Raw genomic sequence first — 16,930 nt, forward strand, 5'->3', positions numbered from 1 at the left:
ATAATTCATAGAAATAAAATCTCTATGATAAATGATTCTACTTAGCACCTTGACACTTGTACCATCCTGTAGTAAGATAGGTTCTCAGAAAAAAAAGTATTGATATTTAAATATTTCTCTTTTCAGGTCATATTTGATAATGATTTTAGAGACATAGAAATTATTGCTAAAACTTAATATAGGCTGAGTATTTGAACACTCACAAGAAATTCATGACATTGATATTATCACCATCATTTTATAGGTCAGAAAACCAAAACCAAGTCTTGATCATTTTGGCCAAGGAGGAGATAAAATGTACTTTGGAAAATAACAACCTATCTTCAAAGTAGGATTCTTGTTTTATATAAATCTCTTTGTAGAACTACATTATTGTTATGCTATTGTGAAGTCTCTGGGATCCAAGAGGAAAGTAGGAGATGATGCATCTGGTCTTCACTGATTTGAGATACACCACATTATATTTACATAGACACCTTGGACAAAACGCATTTCCAAATGTGCCCAAACAAAGAGGGTTTTGAGGTACAATGCAGACTTGTAGCCACAGTTCTGACAAATGTGGCATGGGGTATGTGGCCAAGAAGGAAAGTAGCAAGTGACACCTCTTTTTACTTGGCTTGGAGTCTCATATCTCCTACTGCAGGGTGGTGGGCTGTGGGAGGAAGCTTGGTATGTTCAAACCAAAGGCTTGAAGTCCTGGAGACCCTGAAGGGATGGTAGGAGCTTCGCCTGCTCCTGGCACCAGGCCCCTGTCACATAGCCACAGGTCCCCATAGATCTGTGACCATCAGTCATATAAGGGCAATGCCTCAAGTCCTTCCACATGTAGATGAGGCATTCCTAACATCTTAGACCAAGAAAATAGGAAAAGAGTCATGACCACAGCCAAGTAGGCTCAAACCAGAGTTCTCCATGCTAATTAAGTACCTAGAGATCCAGAGGGGCATCCCAATAAGATTTCCTTTCTAGACATTCCTCCCTACAAAAGGTACACCATCTCACACCCACCCTGAGAAGTGAGATATGATTTAACACATTCATTTTCCACCATGACAACAATAAACTGTTTGGAAACATGGACTGCCTCTTTTCATTGTGATCTACAGTAGGGAGCCATGGAGAAGGCCTTTGCCTACAGTGCCACAGTCTAGTCCCCTGTAGAAGACCTTTCTGCACTCTCAGCCATGATTACCACCATGTCTGGTGCTATCAAGCCAAACACTATCTCTGAGGGGACTAGCTGGAGCTTCCTAACCCCCACCCCCATGGCTCCAGGGACCCCCAAACCAGCACACAGTCAAACTCCCTCCTCTCCCTGTCTAGCCTCCCCAAGCGGTCATGCCCACTGGTGGGGCTGACTCTACATACATACATGACACTACATAACCCTATATCCTATATCATGTGAAAGGATATGACTATTTGGAAATACTCTTGCCAAGTGAACACAAACACATCAACTAAATTCCAGATGAACATTCAGGGGAGAAGTACCTCTTAGTCTGTCAGTACCTTAGTTTTCACAAGTCTACATTTGTTGAAAATGAGAAAACTAAAAGGGCAGAATTTCTGAGCCTGAAAGGTTGACAATGAGGTATTCTGACAAAGCTTCGTGTTTCAAATGTCATGCTGTGTTTTTCTTTTGCTCAGTACATTTTCAAAAAGGCAAGTGCTTTCTGGCTCTGTTGGATATTTGTGAAGACACAGATCACATGAGAACATAAAACTTTGTATGCTTTAAAGCCTTGCTTCTTCTCAGAGTGTGGCAGTAGAACAACAGCATCTCCATCTTTTAGGGGTTTGTTGAAATTTTGGACCATTTCTTTTGTCCCACAATCTACCAGATAAGGAAGTACAGTTCAACAAATATTTTGTTAAAAATATTTTCTGTGTCTTTGAGCTGGGCAATAAGCTGGCTATGTGATTCCAGTAGACACTGTTGTTTAAAAGTGGTTCTGCTGAGTACCATTGTTACAGGTACTTGAGACCTTTGCATAACTGATGTCATGATGCAAGTACCATTTAGCTCAGTAGTTCTCAACCTTCCTAATGCTACTATCCTTTAATACCACTTTATGTTGTAGAGACCCCCAACCATGAAATTATTTTGTTGCTACATCGTAAGTGTAATTTTGCTAGTGATATGGATTGTAATATAAATATATGATATTCTGGATAGTCTTAGGCAATCCATGTGCAGGGATCATTTGCCCACACCAAGGGATCATGACCCACAGATTTAGAACTACCCATTTGGGCCCTAAAATCTTAGCATATAGACAGTAGCTCCAGCCACAACAAAGACAAAGATCTGATCCATCAAAGTTCATAGTTCTAGGACAGTCTCTAAATGTACCACCTTTGCTTTTTGGCTTCTGTAGTTCTGCTTTGGCTAACTGTTCTTACTAAGAGAGGTGTGTCAATTCAGGAGGTAGTTGTGTGCTTAAAAACTCACTTGGAGAGATGTTCAGGATTGTACATGATCATGAACACCCAGTGTACTCTCTAGCCAGCTAATAAAGACTTTCTATTTCAACCCATGTCCATGCAGTCTTTGGTAGATACCCCACATTAGCAAGTACTTTCACACCTTTCCTAAGCGCTTTTATGTTTAATTAATTTTAATTTGTCATGTAAAGTAATGTTTTATTATGACATTATATATATACATAAATGCATATATAACAAATCTTTGCTCTTATTTGTTTCCCCCTTACCACTCTATCCTTCTCCATCCTCTTCTTTTCAATCTCCTTTCTCCTTCTAAATAAACCTCCTTTCTGATTTCATGCCCCACGTGACTTAATGTTTATAAGGCTACCTATTTTTCTGTTCCCAGAGCATACAACTCAACAATTCATCCCTTCTCATCACTTCCTGGGCACTCCTACTTCAATCCAGAGATACTATCTCCGAATCTACTCTTGAAGTAACAGTTTGAAAATTAGATCACCATGGTGGCTCTTGAAGTAAGAATTCGCATTCCTATTTTCTGCTCAGGTGCAGGCCATGCCAGCCAGCAAAGGGAAGGGCTCTACCAGCTAACTGAACATTCCTGCTAACTGGGTTTGGAGCCCAGAGACACAAGCCACTGACACCACCACCCTACTGCCTGCTCCCACTTCTTGCACTTGCCCTTACTCAGGTGAATATCCAGAGCACAGGTGCAGGCCAGGCAATGAGAACAAGTAAGAGTCCCATCTGCACTCAGAAACCTGCTATACCCTTGGCTTGAATCCCTAAAACACACTCTGTCACTCTTTCTGTGTTTTATCACCCACACAGCTCATTGCCCAGTTCAAAGGCCCAGAAAATATTTTTAACAAAATCATAGAAGAAAAATTTTCTAACCTTAAGAAGGACATGCTTATAAATGTAGAAGAAACTTTAAAATATCAAATAGATTGAATTGAAAAAGAAAGTCCCTAGGAAAAATATTAAAAGTTTCAAGGGAAAAAGCCAAATAACATACAGAAGTAGAATTATTAGGATTATATCTAACTTTTCAACAGAGACACTAAAAGCAAGAGAGCCTGGACAGATGCCTTAGAGATTCTAAGAGACTATAAATGCCAGCTGAGAGTAATATACCCAGCAAAACTTTTAATCCTCTTGGATGGAGAAAGCAAGCTATGCCATGATAAAGTCAAATTTATGCAATATCTACCTACAAATCCAGCTCTACAGAGGTACAAATGGAAAACACCAACCCTAGGAGGCTAACTACACCCATGAAGAAATAAATAATCTCATGGACATACACACACACACACACACACACACACACACACAACCATAAACAAGAATAAATAATAGGAATTAACAATTATTAATCATTAGTATCTCTCAATATCAATGGACTCAATTCCCCCAATAAAAAGGCACAGGCTAACAGGATGGATATCAAAACAGGATCTATCCTGTTGCATATAAGAAGCATACCTCATCATCAAAACTAGACAATACTTAAGAATCGAGGGTTGGAAAAAGGTTTTCCAACCAAATGGATCCAAGAAGCAAGTTGGGATAGCCATTCTAATATAGAACAAAACAGACTTCAAAATAAAATTAATCAAAAGAGATAGAGGACACTTCATACTCATCAAAGGAAAATACCATCAAGATGATGTCTCAAGTCTAAACATCTGTGCCCCTCAAAGCAAGCTCACCCACATCTGTAAAATAAACATTTTTAAAACTGAAACCACACATCAAAACACATACATTTACAATGGGAGACTTCAGGTCATCCGGACAAAAATTAAACAGAGAAATAATGGAACTAACAAACATTATGACTCAAATAGACTTAACAGATATCTACAGAACATTTTGCCTAAATAAAAACAATATACATTCTTCTCAGTGCCCCCATGGAACCTTTTTCATTGACCACATACTCTGTCTGATCCACAAAGCAAGTCTCAATAGATACAAGAAAACTGGAATAATTCTCCCATTTTATCAGACCACTATGGATTAAAGCTGGAGTTTAACAACAAAAACAGCAGAAAGCTTACAAAGTTATGGAAACTGAACAGCTCTCTATTGAATGACTCTCTATTGAAGACAAAAATAAAGACATTAAAGACTTTCTAGAATTCAAAGAAAATGAATGCATAACATACACAAACTTATGGCACACAGTGAAAGCAGTGTTCATAGCACTAAGAACCTTCATAAAGAAGTTAGAGAGATGTAACATTAGCAACTTAACAGTGCACCTGAAAGCTCTAGAATAAAAGAATCAAGTACACCCCAGGAGTAGATGGCAGAAAATAATCAAACTCAGGGCTGAAATCAGTAAAATAGAAACAAAGAGAGCAATGCAAAGAATTAACAAAAAAACGGTTAGTTCTTTGAGAAATCAACAAGACAGACAAGCTATTATCCAAACCAACTAAAAGGCAGAGAGAAATATCCAAATTAACAAAATCAGAAAAGAAAAGGGGGACATAATAACAGACACCGAGAAAATACAAAGAATTATTAGGTCATATTTTAAAAACTTACTTCACAAAATTAGAAAACCTAATAGAAATGGGCAACTTTCTCAATAGATACCACTTATCAAGATCAGATTAACAATTAAAATAGACCAATAACTTGTAAGGAAGGAATCACAATGAAGCAGTCATTTAAAAAGTACCCCTCCCACAAGAAGGAAATCTTCAAACAAGAGCTAATACCAATCATCCTCAAATTATTCCACAAAATAGAAATGAAGGAACATTGCCAAATTCATTTTGTGAGGCCAGAGTCACCCTGATACCCAAGCCACAAAAAGACTCAACAAAGAAAGAGAGTTACAGACCAATTTTCCTCATGAACATTGATGCACAAACACTCAATAAAATACCCACAAACTTAATCCAAAAACATATCAAAGATTCATTCAACATGACCAAGTAGGGTTCATCCCAGAGATGCAGGGATGACTCAACATATGGAAATCTGTCAATGTAATTCACCATGTAAACAAACTGAAAGAAAAAAACCCCACATGATTATCTCATTAGAGACTGAAAATGCCTATGACAAAACACAACACCTCTTCATGATAAAAGTCTTAGAGAGTTCAGGAATAAAAGGGGCATACTGAAACATAACAAAGACAATACACAGCAGGTGGGTAGCCAACGTCAAATTAAGTGGAGAGAAACTCAAAGAAATTTCATGAAAATCCGGAACAGGACAAGATTGTCCACTCTCAACATATCTCTTCAATATAGTACTTGATGTTCTAGCTAGAGCAATAAGAAAACAAAAGGAGACCAAGGGGATGCAGATAGGAAAGGAATAAGTCAGTGTATTATTATTTTCAGATGATTTGATACCATACACAAACAACCCATAAAATTTTACCAGGGAACTCCAATAGGTGATAAATACCTTCAGCAGCTGAATACAAGATTGACTCAAAAAAAAAAAAAATCAGTAGTCCTACAAACAACAATCGGGTTGAGAAAGATGTCAGGGAAGCAACACCCTTCGCAGTAGCTAAGGATAATATAAAATATATTGGGGTAACTGTAACCAGGCAATTGAAAAGCTTATATGATAAAAAAATTTTTAAGTCTTTGAAGAAAGAAGTTGAAGATGATGTCAGAAGATGAAAAGATCTCTTATGCTCATGGATTGATGAGATTAACATAATAAAAACCAATTTACAGATTCAATGCAAATCCCATCAAAATTTTAACAAAGTTTTTTTACAGACCAGGAAAGAACAATTCTCAACTTCAAATGGAAAACTAAAAAACCCAGGATAGCTAGAAACAATTCTATACAATAAAAGAACTTCCTAAAGCATCTACATCACAGATTCTAAGCTTTTATTCAGAGCTAGCATAATAAAAACCCATGGTATAGGCATAAACACAGACAGCTTGATCAATGCAATCAAATCAAAGACCCAGATGTAAATCCACACCCCATGGACATCTGATCGTTGATAAAGAAGACAGAATTATACATTGGAAAATTAAAGTATCTTCAACAAATGGTGCTGATTTAACTGGGTGTTGGTGAGTAGAAGACTACAAATGGATCCGCCCTGTACAAAACTCAAGTCCAAGTGGATCAAAGACACCAACATCAAAACATATACATTGAATCTGATAGAAAAGAAAGTGAGAAGTAACCTTGAATGCATTGGCACAGAAGATAACTTCCTGAACAGAACATCAATAGTGCAGGCATTAAGATGGACATTTAATAAATGGTTCCTCATGACACTGAAAAGCTTCTGTAAGGCAAAGGACACCATCAAAAGGACAAAATATCAGGGTACAGAATGAGAAATGATTTTCATTTACTCCACATCAGACAGAGAGCTAATTTCTAAAATATGTAAAAATCAAACAAACAAACAAAGAAACAAAAAAACCTTAGTAAACTAGACATCAACAAACCAAATTAATTGAAAATTGGGGTACAGCCAAGTATGGTGGTGCATACCTTTAATCCTAGCACTTGGAGGCAGATACAGGCAAATATCTTGAGTGAGGTCAGATTGGTCTGAGAGATACATCCAGGACATCCAGAGCTACACAGAGAAATCCTGTCTAAAGCCCCTTAAGACCCAGCTATACCACTCCTGAGCATATACCCAAAGAACATTCCATCTTACCACAAGGACACTTGCACAACTATGTTTATACCAGCTTTATCATGAAATTTTCAGGCAAATGAATGGATCTAGAAAAAAAATCATCCCTAGTGAGACCCAGAAAGACAAACATGGTATGCATTCAGTTATAAGAGTATATTTGCTGTAAAGTAAAGGATCCACAGACCCAGAGAGGCTAAGCAACAAGGAGGCTCAAGGTGGGGACAAATGAATCTCCCTTGGAAGATAAAAGGAAGATAAAATAGAATAGATATTGTGGGTAGACTTATGTGGGTAGGGAGGGCAACAAAAAGAATCATGTGGGAAAGGAGGACAGAGGAGAGGCACAGGGAGGGAGGGAGAGAGAAAGAGAGAGAAGGAGAGAGAGAAAGAGAGAGAAAAAGAGAACTGGAAAGACAACTGGAATGAGGGGAAGGAGATATTTTGGGAGTGATGAAGAAATCTAACACAATAGAAACTCTCAGCAATCTACAAGAGTGACCTAGCTTAAGACTCCTAGAAAGTGGGGATACAGAGAGTGAACTAGCTATCTCCTGTAACTAGATATCCAGTGGAGGGATTGGAACAGCAATCCAGCCTCAACACCTTCAACTTACAATTTTTCCTGCCTACACTATGTACTGTGGTGATGCAGAAATTGGGAGAGTAGCCAACCAATGACTGGTTCAGCTTGAGACCCATGGAGAGAGAGTCCAGGGTTTATACTGCCTGGAAGGTCTGGACCCAGAAAGAGGTTAAATATCCCAGACACCTAGAATAGAACCAAATACAATTAAAAAAAATAAGTCAGTAAAATGAATCCTAATGATATTCTGCTATACTTGTAGACAGGAGCCCAGCAACATCATCATGAGAATGGTTTTATCCAGTAACTGATGCAAGCAGATGCAGAGAGCAATAGCCCAACATGATGTAGAGCTAGAGAAATCCTTGGAAGGAGGTGGGGATTGTAGGAGCCAGAGGGGTCAAAGACACCACAGGAAAACCCACAGAATCAACTAACCTGGATTAATAGGGGCTCACAGACACTGAATCAATAGCCAGTGAGCCTGCATGGACTGACCTATGCCCTCTGCATATATATTATAATTTTGTAACTTAGTCTTCTGTGGAACTTGTAACATTGGAAGCAGGGGGTGTCTCTGACTCTATTGGCCTGCTTTTGGGACCTTCCCTTTTTCCACCGAGTCACCTTGTCCAGCCTTAATTTGAGGGGACTGGCCTAATCTTGTTTCAACTTGATATGCCATGTTTGGTTGACATTTCTGTGAAGCCTGCCCTTTTCTGAAGAGAAATGAAAAAGTGGATGAGGTGGGGGACAGAGGGAACGTTCAGCAGAAGGAATAGGTGGAGCGGGGACAAGGTAAGCTGTGAACTGGATGTACTATATGAGGGAAAAATAAATTAATAAAAGAGAGAGAAATTAGCATTCTGGGTTCTCTCTGCCTAAGTAGATTCTGCACAGGCAATAGATGTAAACAATTCATTTTCTGAAACTTTTTGTACATATTCAAGTATATGAAATATGCTTTTTTCAATAATGATACCATGCACTATATATAGCTACATAACCGTTTGGTTTAAATGACCTCGTTTATTTCTTTGTTATTAACTTAAAAGCACCTTTCCACTAAACAAAATTTTCTCTAAAGTACATTCTCAGGAAAGACATCCGATTTTAAACACTGGTAGATTCCAGTCAGCTTCTCTGCAAAGGTGTCTTACCATTTAACACTCCAGTAGTAACCTTTCCTTCACATTGTTTTGTTTTGTTTTGTTTTGTTTTGTTTTGTTTTGTTTTGTTTTGTGGGAGGGGACATCTAGGCCAAGCCTTGATTTTGCTTGTAAATTTACCTGAGGCTTTGGATGTAATCAGGTGACAGCTATGTATACACAGAAAAAGGGTCAGATCCAAGCACATGGCTAGAGCTGACCAGGAGGGCTCCCATGGACCCAGAGCATCTGCAAAGACAGAAAACTGGACTATGTTCACATGGAAATCAGGAAAACTATGCTGAGAAGATAATACCAAGTAGTGTATTGTTCCTTTCTAATGGTAAGAGGGAGATTTCTATTTCCTGACAGGGCAATGACATAATAGTAGCATTCTTCTGATTGGCTAAATTGTTCTTAAATCACAGTTGAGAAGTTATATCTGCCGGAGAGGGTTGGCTGCTAGGACAATGCTTAGTAAGTTGGAAGGACAAACCAGTACCTTTTCTGTCCTAGTTGTACGCATCAATGCACAGCTATTTCTAACAATTTCACTAGAACGTGGGCACTGGAAACCAGAGCCTTTACTGTTATTGCTTTTTGTTTTCCAACATTACAAGACCATGATACTATTTTTAGGAAATGTCACAAGGAAGATTAACACCAGTTCCTCTCATATGCTCCCACATGGGACAGTTTAAACAAGATTTGGGCAGCGTTTCCATGTCTTATTTCTTTTGTTTTTACTTGTTGATATTAAAAATTGTCAGGAAAGAGTATAGTGTCACTGTATTAGAGACGGTCAGATTTCCAGCCCCAGGCCACACAGAAGCAGCCTGAGTCAGCCTCAGGCCCTTGCTGCTGCTGAGTTCCCATTGGCAAATGGCTAAGCTGACCCACACTGTGGCCACTGTGAAAAACACAGAAGGGGCCATACAAAAACCACCTTGAAATACCAAATTTTGTTTCTTTAGGATTACCGGATTATGTGGGGATTCTACTTTAATTCACAGTATGCATGCTGTTGTGTCTTGTTCAGTAGGACAGAAGAAAGAAGGAGATTTGGTACCTTGGGATCTCAATTTTATCTCCTTTCTCAAAAATGATAGCACCAAGAGTACCTACTTTTTAAATACTTCAGTGGGTCTCAGAACTTACAGTGTGTGAATTTACTCAAAAAATGTGGATAAACTATTACAACTATCAGCTAATAATTTTGCTTAATAGAAATAGAACTATATACATCTTGGACTAGACTCCCGTGTTCACTGATAACTCAGAAAAACAACTTATACTTGTAGAACAGGTTATCAAAAAAGAACTCTTAGAAGTAAAAAAAGTATATGGTGTTTGTGTGTGTGTGTGTTTGTGTCCTTTTGTATATGTGCGTGCATGTGTTTATGAGTAGGAATGCTTATGTATATGTGTGCATGCGTGTATATATTTGTATTTTTGAAAAGTTTGTATATTTCTGCCACACACATTCACTCTAGAAAATGTCTGGACTGTGTTGCTGAGTTTTTTGAGAAAGTAATTCATGGGAAGAGATCACATGACTTTCTGAGGCTCAAACACAGACCATGTATAGTTTGAAACGCCATGAGATTCAATATAACTTGGATGCAAAGATGATCATGAATATAACATTCTTTGCACTTCTATGATATAACATATACCATCTATTTCCTGCTGGGTGCATAGTAGTAAACTGAGGTCCTTGATTGCCGGCATTCTTAAATGAGTTTGTGTATCTACATCTAGGTATAAAAGCTGTGGTAAGACTGACTACTGTACGTGGCATACAAAGAAACTGGGGAAGTCTTGGATGCAGTAGGGATGGCAAGGAGGGCAGGAATAAAAGGTCCAGAAAAATGAGAATATAAATCCCTATCTTCAATGAAATCTATTAAATCTAAAAGTCATTAGCTTAGCTAAATATTTGGTATAAACTAGTAGTAGAGCGAATCTTGGCCATATGGGAGAATAGGTTTGTCCATAAAACAAGACTTCAGGACAAACAGGATGATGGAGAACTAGGTCCCTGGAAAGTTGAAGAAAGAGATTTGATTTCCAAGTCTGTGTGTACTTGATTGAATTACACATGCACTTTTGTGAATATGATGAGGTCTAACTTTACTGTATTATATATGTGGGCACATATTTATTTCTATGTCAGCTTAAATCACTAGTAGGAGAAGCAACACATTTGTTGTCTTGTTTACTACAGTGTAATCGTTCATAGGAAAGATGATCTAAATTTGTTGCACTTAAATTGGCATGTGGGATCAGTTTTACCTTTAGGGCACATTTGTTAGTCTCTACCAGCACATCAGTACAGGTCAGTGATAGTAGTCAGAATTTTGCAATGCACAAGATAGACCCATTGCTAAGAATTCCTGACCCAAGACCCCAATTAGACCCACCTCAATCTTGTCTTAGAACAATCACTTACTTTACAGAGAGAAAGTGAGCATCAAAGGGGGCCAGTGAAACATGCAAAGTTGCACTGAACAAACAGGAGAGGTAAGTCCTCTAGTGCATTCCCATCATGCCATTTACCTTCAAAGAGCTAGTGTTCCACATGGAACTGCTGAAAAGCAAATGCTGCCGTGAACATGTTATACTTCAGAACAGTACATAATTGCACAAGCCTTTAAAACACAGCAGGGTCAACATCAGGCCACAACTAACGCTAGTTAGGCCAGGCAAGGAGAAACACAGAGAATTTAATTATGTAACACATATCCAGATATCATATGACAACTGTTTTCATATCTGACCAAATTACTGCTCCCATGTACTGGATCTTCACATTTCTCACAACTGCTTGTAAGAACATGCATTTCTAGAACCTTCATAGAGAAGTTCTACTAAGTGTGTCTGCCTTGAGGCCCAAAGATCCGCATTTCTGAATGTTCCATTCAGATGCTGATGTAGCTAGCATTCTCAGACCAATGAGAACCACTGCCTAACATTTGATGGGGAAATGGCAAATGTCGGCCTAAGAGTATAGGTGTTTAAATTTGGATCTCACCCTCCATGCAATCTCACATTAACATAGAGTGATTAATGTTAATTCACACAAAGGAATATAATCATATTTGGTAAGCCCTAAACTAATTTAGACATAATTCAAATTTCAAAATATCTAAAAAGAAAGAAACCTGTAGGTTTTTAAGTTTGTAACCCAAAGTAAAGAAAAAAAATCTGTTTTGTAATAGCCAATGGAGATAACATTAAGGAATGACCATGTGTTATTTGAAGAGAAGTGATTCCCTAAATATAATAAATATTATATAAAAATATTATATATACAATACCCTAAACTGAAGACATCCAACCAAATAATACAAATATTATTCTGCATTTATTCCTATTTTTAACATTTTATTTCTGCTAGACTGAGTAACCTTGATCTGTTGGAGCTGCTAAGCCAAGCTGTATCTATGGGGATAATTGCTATTGACATCACTAACATAAAATCAAGCCGTTAGGGAGCCATAACTGTCTCTTTAAATGATTTGGGAAAATGTGAATATCTTCAATCAATTAACTGCAGCACAAGTTCAGCAGATCACAAGTGATCAACATGGCCCTGTTCATCATGCTTTGCAGTTTGAAAATGGCACCCAGGGAAATTGATTTCCATAACACTCAGTTTCATTCTTTTAACTCAACCGTGCACAAAATTTAAGGCAGTTTTCAATGATCTCCTCAGAGTACATCCTGTAGTTAGCCTGCCTTGCACCAGAGCGCATTTGAAGACACCCAAGCAAATGACAGGAAACTTTCCACTCTTTCCTTTGAGATAATGGAGCCGGTTTACAGAGCCATTATACCTTTAACCTAGTCCCAATCATAGACCTTTTGCTTTCCAAGGACACTCAGGAAGCCAAACACTCCAACGTGCTACAATTACCTCCAACTTTTAAAATCCCTCTCTCTTTTTAAATGAGGTGCACTCTGTTGTGTCATCATCTCTGGGTTAACTGTGTGAAAATTTCCTGCCAATCTCACACCGCTGCGGCAACCTCACCCGTGCTGCTACTTGCCCTGCAAGTTCTGCAGTGTGCAGTCCGAGTCTGCTGTTTTAACTAGTTCCTGCAGCAGGACACAGGGTGAGGTAGTCTGAAATAGAACCGGTTCTCTTCTGTTTCGACTTTTACTCTTAGATGAGTAACTGTCCACATCAACCCAGGGCTCAGCCCTCCAGATCTCCTAAGCACAGCCCCTCCTGACCCAATGCAGTTAATCCAACCTCATTCAGCGCTAGTATCAAATGACACTCAAGCTGCTGCAGTATTCGTCCTGAGACTAAGTAGGCAGGATTTATTATCTGCAGAAGTCCTCTAACTACTAGGTTACTCAAGCTCCATTCTTGTCACAAACAGACGCAACAGAAGACAAGCGCAGCAGACCCAGAGCTCATTTCCAAGACAAGCGAATTCCCAGTTAAGAGACAAGGGCAGCGCGGCAGCAGCGGAGAACTGCAGTAAATCTTTTCAGGCTCACAGCAATATCGAACAATGCTCTCCTGCACCGCCTCAGATCAAACGGATCCTACTTGGTTTAAGCATCAAATCAACACCATAAAAATGTTTCATTAGCAAATTTCAACTTAGGATGTTCTTAATCGTGTCTTAATGCTAGGATCAGTGCAAGACTTTCAGCGCTTATTCAAGCATACTGACACAATTGGAAGCTCTTAGAATTGCCTTCCTGCACCTTTCAGCCTGGCTGATAGGAGCCCTCCAAAGGATTAAAAAAAATTATCAAATCATGCAAAAAAATATTTACCCCCAAAGATGTATGTAGTTAAAGCTCAGCTTCCTGCAGCCTCCATAGCCCCTGAAGTGTTAATCTGAAGAAACAGTTCCATGAGTTTCCACAGGCCAGTAGTGAGTCTCCTACACTTGACCTAGACAGACTTACATAATGAAGCATCAGTGCTGGGGAGCTTGCACGATGTCATCACCAGCAAGAGTAAGAAGTATTGGCAGCAGCAAGCAGGCGGGCTGGCTAAGATCTTGCGTGGAAATCATAAACCCTGTCTTGCTTTTCGTTTTTGAAACGTTTTGGAAGGAGAGTTATGAATAGCCCAGAAATAGGTCTCATTTTGTGGGTAGGAAGAATGACCAGAAGCATGAAAGCTAAATCTTCTAGCAAGTGCAGGGTACCACTCTTGGAGTGTGCAGTAAAACCGAGGGGAGGACTTTGCCTGCTGTGAACTCCTGAACCATCACATCTAGAGTGAAGGGGCTGGTGAAGCTTTGTAATAAACGCAAAGGATGCTGCTGAGAGCTTTGGTCTGCCTTTAACTCATTGTGGTGAGTAGAGGGGGGTATGGCAGTATGAAATGAGAGCTGGCTATGTAGGTTGCTTTGCAGAGGAGTAACCAAAAGATTTGTAAAGTGTACAATACTTTAGGCACATTTTTATAAACAAGATGATAGGAAAATTACTCTTCTAGATCAAATTGAGACTGTGCTGGGTTAAACTGTTTAATGCATTTTAACTCCTGATGTTCATCCAACTAATAAGAACAGGTACACATCTCTGTGGTTTGCAGATAAATGTCAGATATGATAATTTCACTGTCTGTACTGAAAAAAAGGTTATGAGTTTTCTTCTTAGATTTTGCATATACTGAACCATTTTTTAGATTTTTGAAAGCAATCTGTATGAATGCATCATGGAAATTCTTGTTTTATTTTGTCTGTTATTTTTTTTTTAAGATGGTCCTTCTTAAATTCACTTTTTGATACCCAGGGGAATATTTTTAAGCAGCAGATTAAATAATATTATACTGCCTGATCAACAATGATCTCAAGTGTATGTAATATGAGGAGTTACAGTCTTAAAGCCTACAAACAGTAAACCCAGTCTTTCATCATGATTCTGAGTATGATGATTTCATATGAACATAAGATGACATCATACTATTTAGTTATATGTAAAATCATGGTTTTACATGGGTTCTGGACAAAACTAGTTTTGGGGGTGACAGAAGTAGAGAGAACACCATGCACTATTTAAAAACAATCACAACCTTCTTTTCTTAGCTAGGGAGTTTGCTGCTATCAGCCACATTAAGACCAGGGTGAGGAGATGACACACTGCAGGTCTAGAAAAGAACAAGGTGATCCACTTCCTCCTGTTAGTTAATGAGGAAGGAAATAAATATTAAAAGAAGTTAAGTGTGTCTAAGCAAAGGTAGGAGAGGTTTTCCTCTAATTCACCTGGTATCTTTGCTACCACAGTACAGGAAATACTTGTTTTCATTTGTTTTCTACTAGAACATGGGCTGGATTTATAGAGTCATTTTTTTTTTTCTCCAGACAGACTGCAGTGTCACTAAAGATTTGCATTTTTTTTTCACAGTAGTATGATTTGGGAGAAAACAAGTTCTATAGAAAATAGAAGGAGAAATCTCCTAATATCCATCCTCCTCCCCAGAGCAGTAAAGAACATATTGGCATAGTGTTGAGTTACATTTTCAAAGCCTTAAGTTGTATTCTGAATATTAAGTGATGTAGACGGTGCTGGTGTGAATTATGCAGTAGGCTTTTCTGTGTTTTGAAGCATTACTGACCCGGGAATAAACCACATAGGAGGCAAGAATCTGGAATATACATATCATTTTAAAAAGTTCTGTCTTGCATTTTTGAAAAACACTAAGCAAGCCTCTTGTAGTCTGAAACTGATTTTCACACTCATGTCTCTGCCATTAGGACAGTGCTTATTGGACCTCATTGAATGTCTGCTGAATGAATGAATAGCGGAATGAAACAGGATTTACAATGTGTATTCATGTATGGGGAGCTGCATCTACTGTGGTTTAGTTGAGTTCATCGGAGAGTAATTTAAATTGTCTATAAAATTATTCATTAACATGTTAATTTAATAATTCCCTATGCAAGTGGATGCTTCTGAAATACTTGTTCACAAACGTTTTTTTTTTTTTTTTTTTTGTAATGTTTAATGTAAAGATTCTCCTATTGGATTGAGGCATTAAGAGGTTTAATTAAAGGAATTTGGGGTTTCCACAGTGATGTAGTCATTTGGAGGTAGGACTTTAGAGTCAGTCCAGCAAATGCTGAGCGGTTTGAGCTCAGTTTTCTTCCTCTTGACCATTCTCAGCCCATGGCTTTTGTCTTCCGATCTGTTCTGGTTTGGTTTTAATGGTGCTTGGTGTCACACTCAGCTGCACACACCTTCAGCAATCCCTGTCCTGCTGAGCTGTACTCTGAACTTTCATCCTCTTGTTTGGATGAGACAAACAAAATGGCCTCAGCATGGCTGCCTCCCCACTGACAGCTTGACTGCAATGTAAGTAAAGAGACATGGGAAACAATAGGTGTTAGGTACCAACAGTTCAATTGTTTCTCTAAGAATATTTCTTGAGGACCATTGGGAGGCTGAGTTACAGCTCATGATGCTTATCTGTGACAAATGCCTTCTACAGGACTGTCCAGAGTGGCTGGCGTTTTTGCTAAGATGTTGCCACATCCCAGTGAAATTTGGGTTTTGTTTTTCTGGCCAATGTAGTATTCCTCTCTGTATTAATTACTTTGGTCTTTGCTGTGACCAAGCATCTGACCAGATGGGACTTGAGGAGTTAATTTCAGTTTACACTCAGAAGGGATACAGTGTTTCATGATAAAGATGCACTATGGTAACACAAGCTTAAGGCAGCTGGTCACATGATGTCCAAGGTCAGAATGCAGAGCTATGATCCCCTCCTGCTCAGTTAGATGTCTCCTTTTTCTTTAGCACAGGACCCCAGCCCATGAAAGCAGGCACATTTAGAATGGATCTTCTCATCTTAATTAAGCCAATTCCTGACTGACATGCCTAGCCAGCTGTCTCTTTGGTGACGCTACAGACCTTGTCAAGTTGACAATCAAGGTTATCCAGCACACTCTCCTATAAATTCTCCTTACCTTATAGCTTTTATTTCTGGTTAAATCCTAACACATTCATCATGGCCAGACAGTTTAAGCTTGCTTAAATTAGAAAAGCACAGCACAGAGACTTCTTTTCATTGAAAGAGGAAAGCAAAAGATTTAATTTTTAATTGTG

The sequence above is a fragment of the Arvicanthis niloticus genome, chromosome 2 (assembly GCF_011762505.2).
Source record: "Arvicanthis niloticus isolate mArvNil1 chromosome 2, mArvNil1.pat.X, whole genome shotgun sequence".
Classification (NCBI taxonomy): Eukaryota; Metazoa; Chordata; class Mammalia; order Rodentia; family Muridae; genus Arvicanthis; species Arvicanthis niloticus.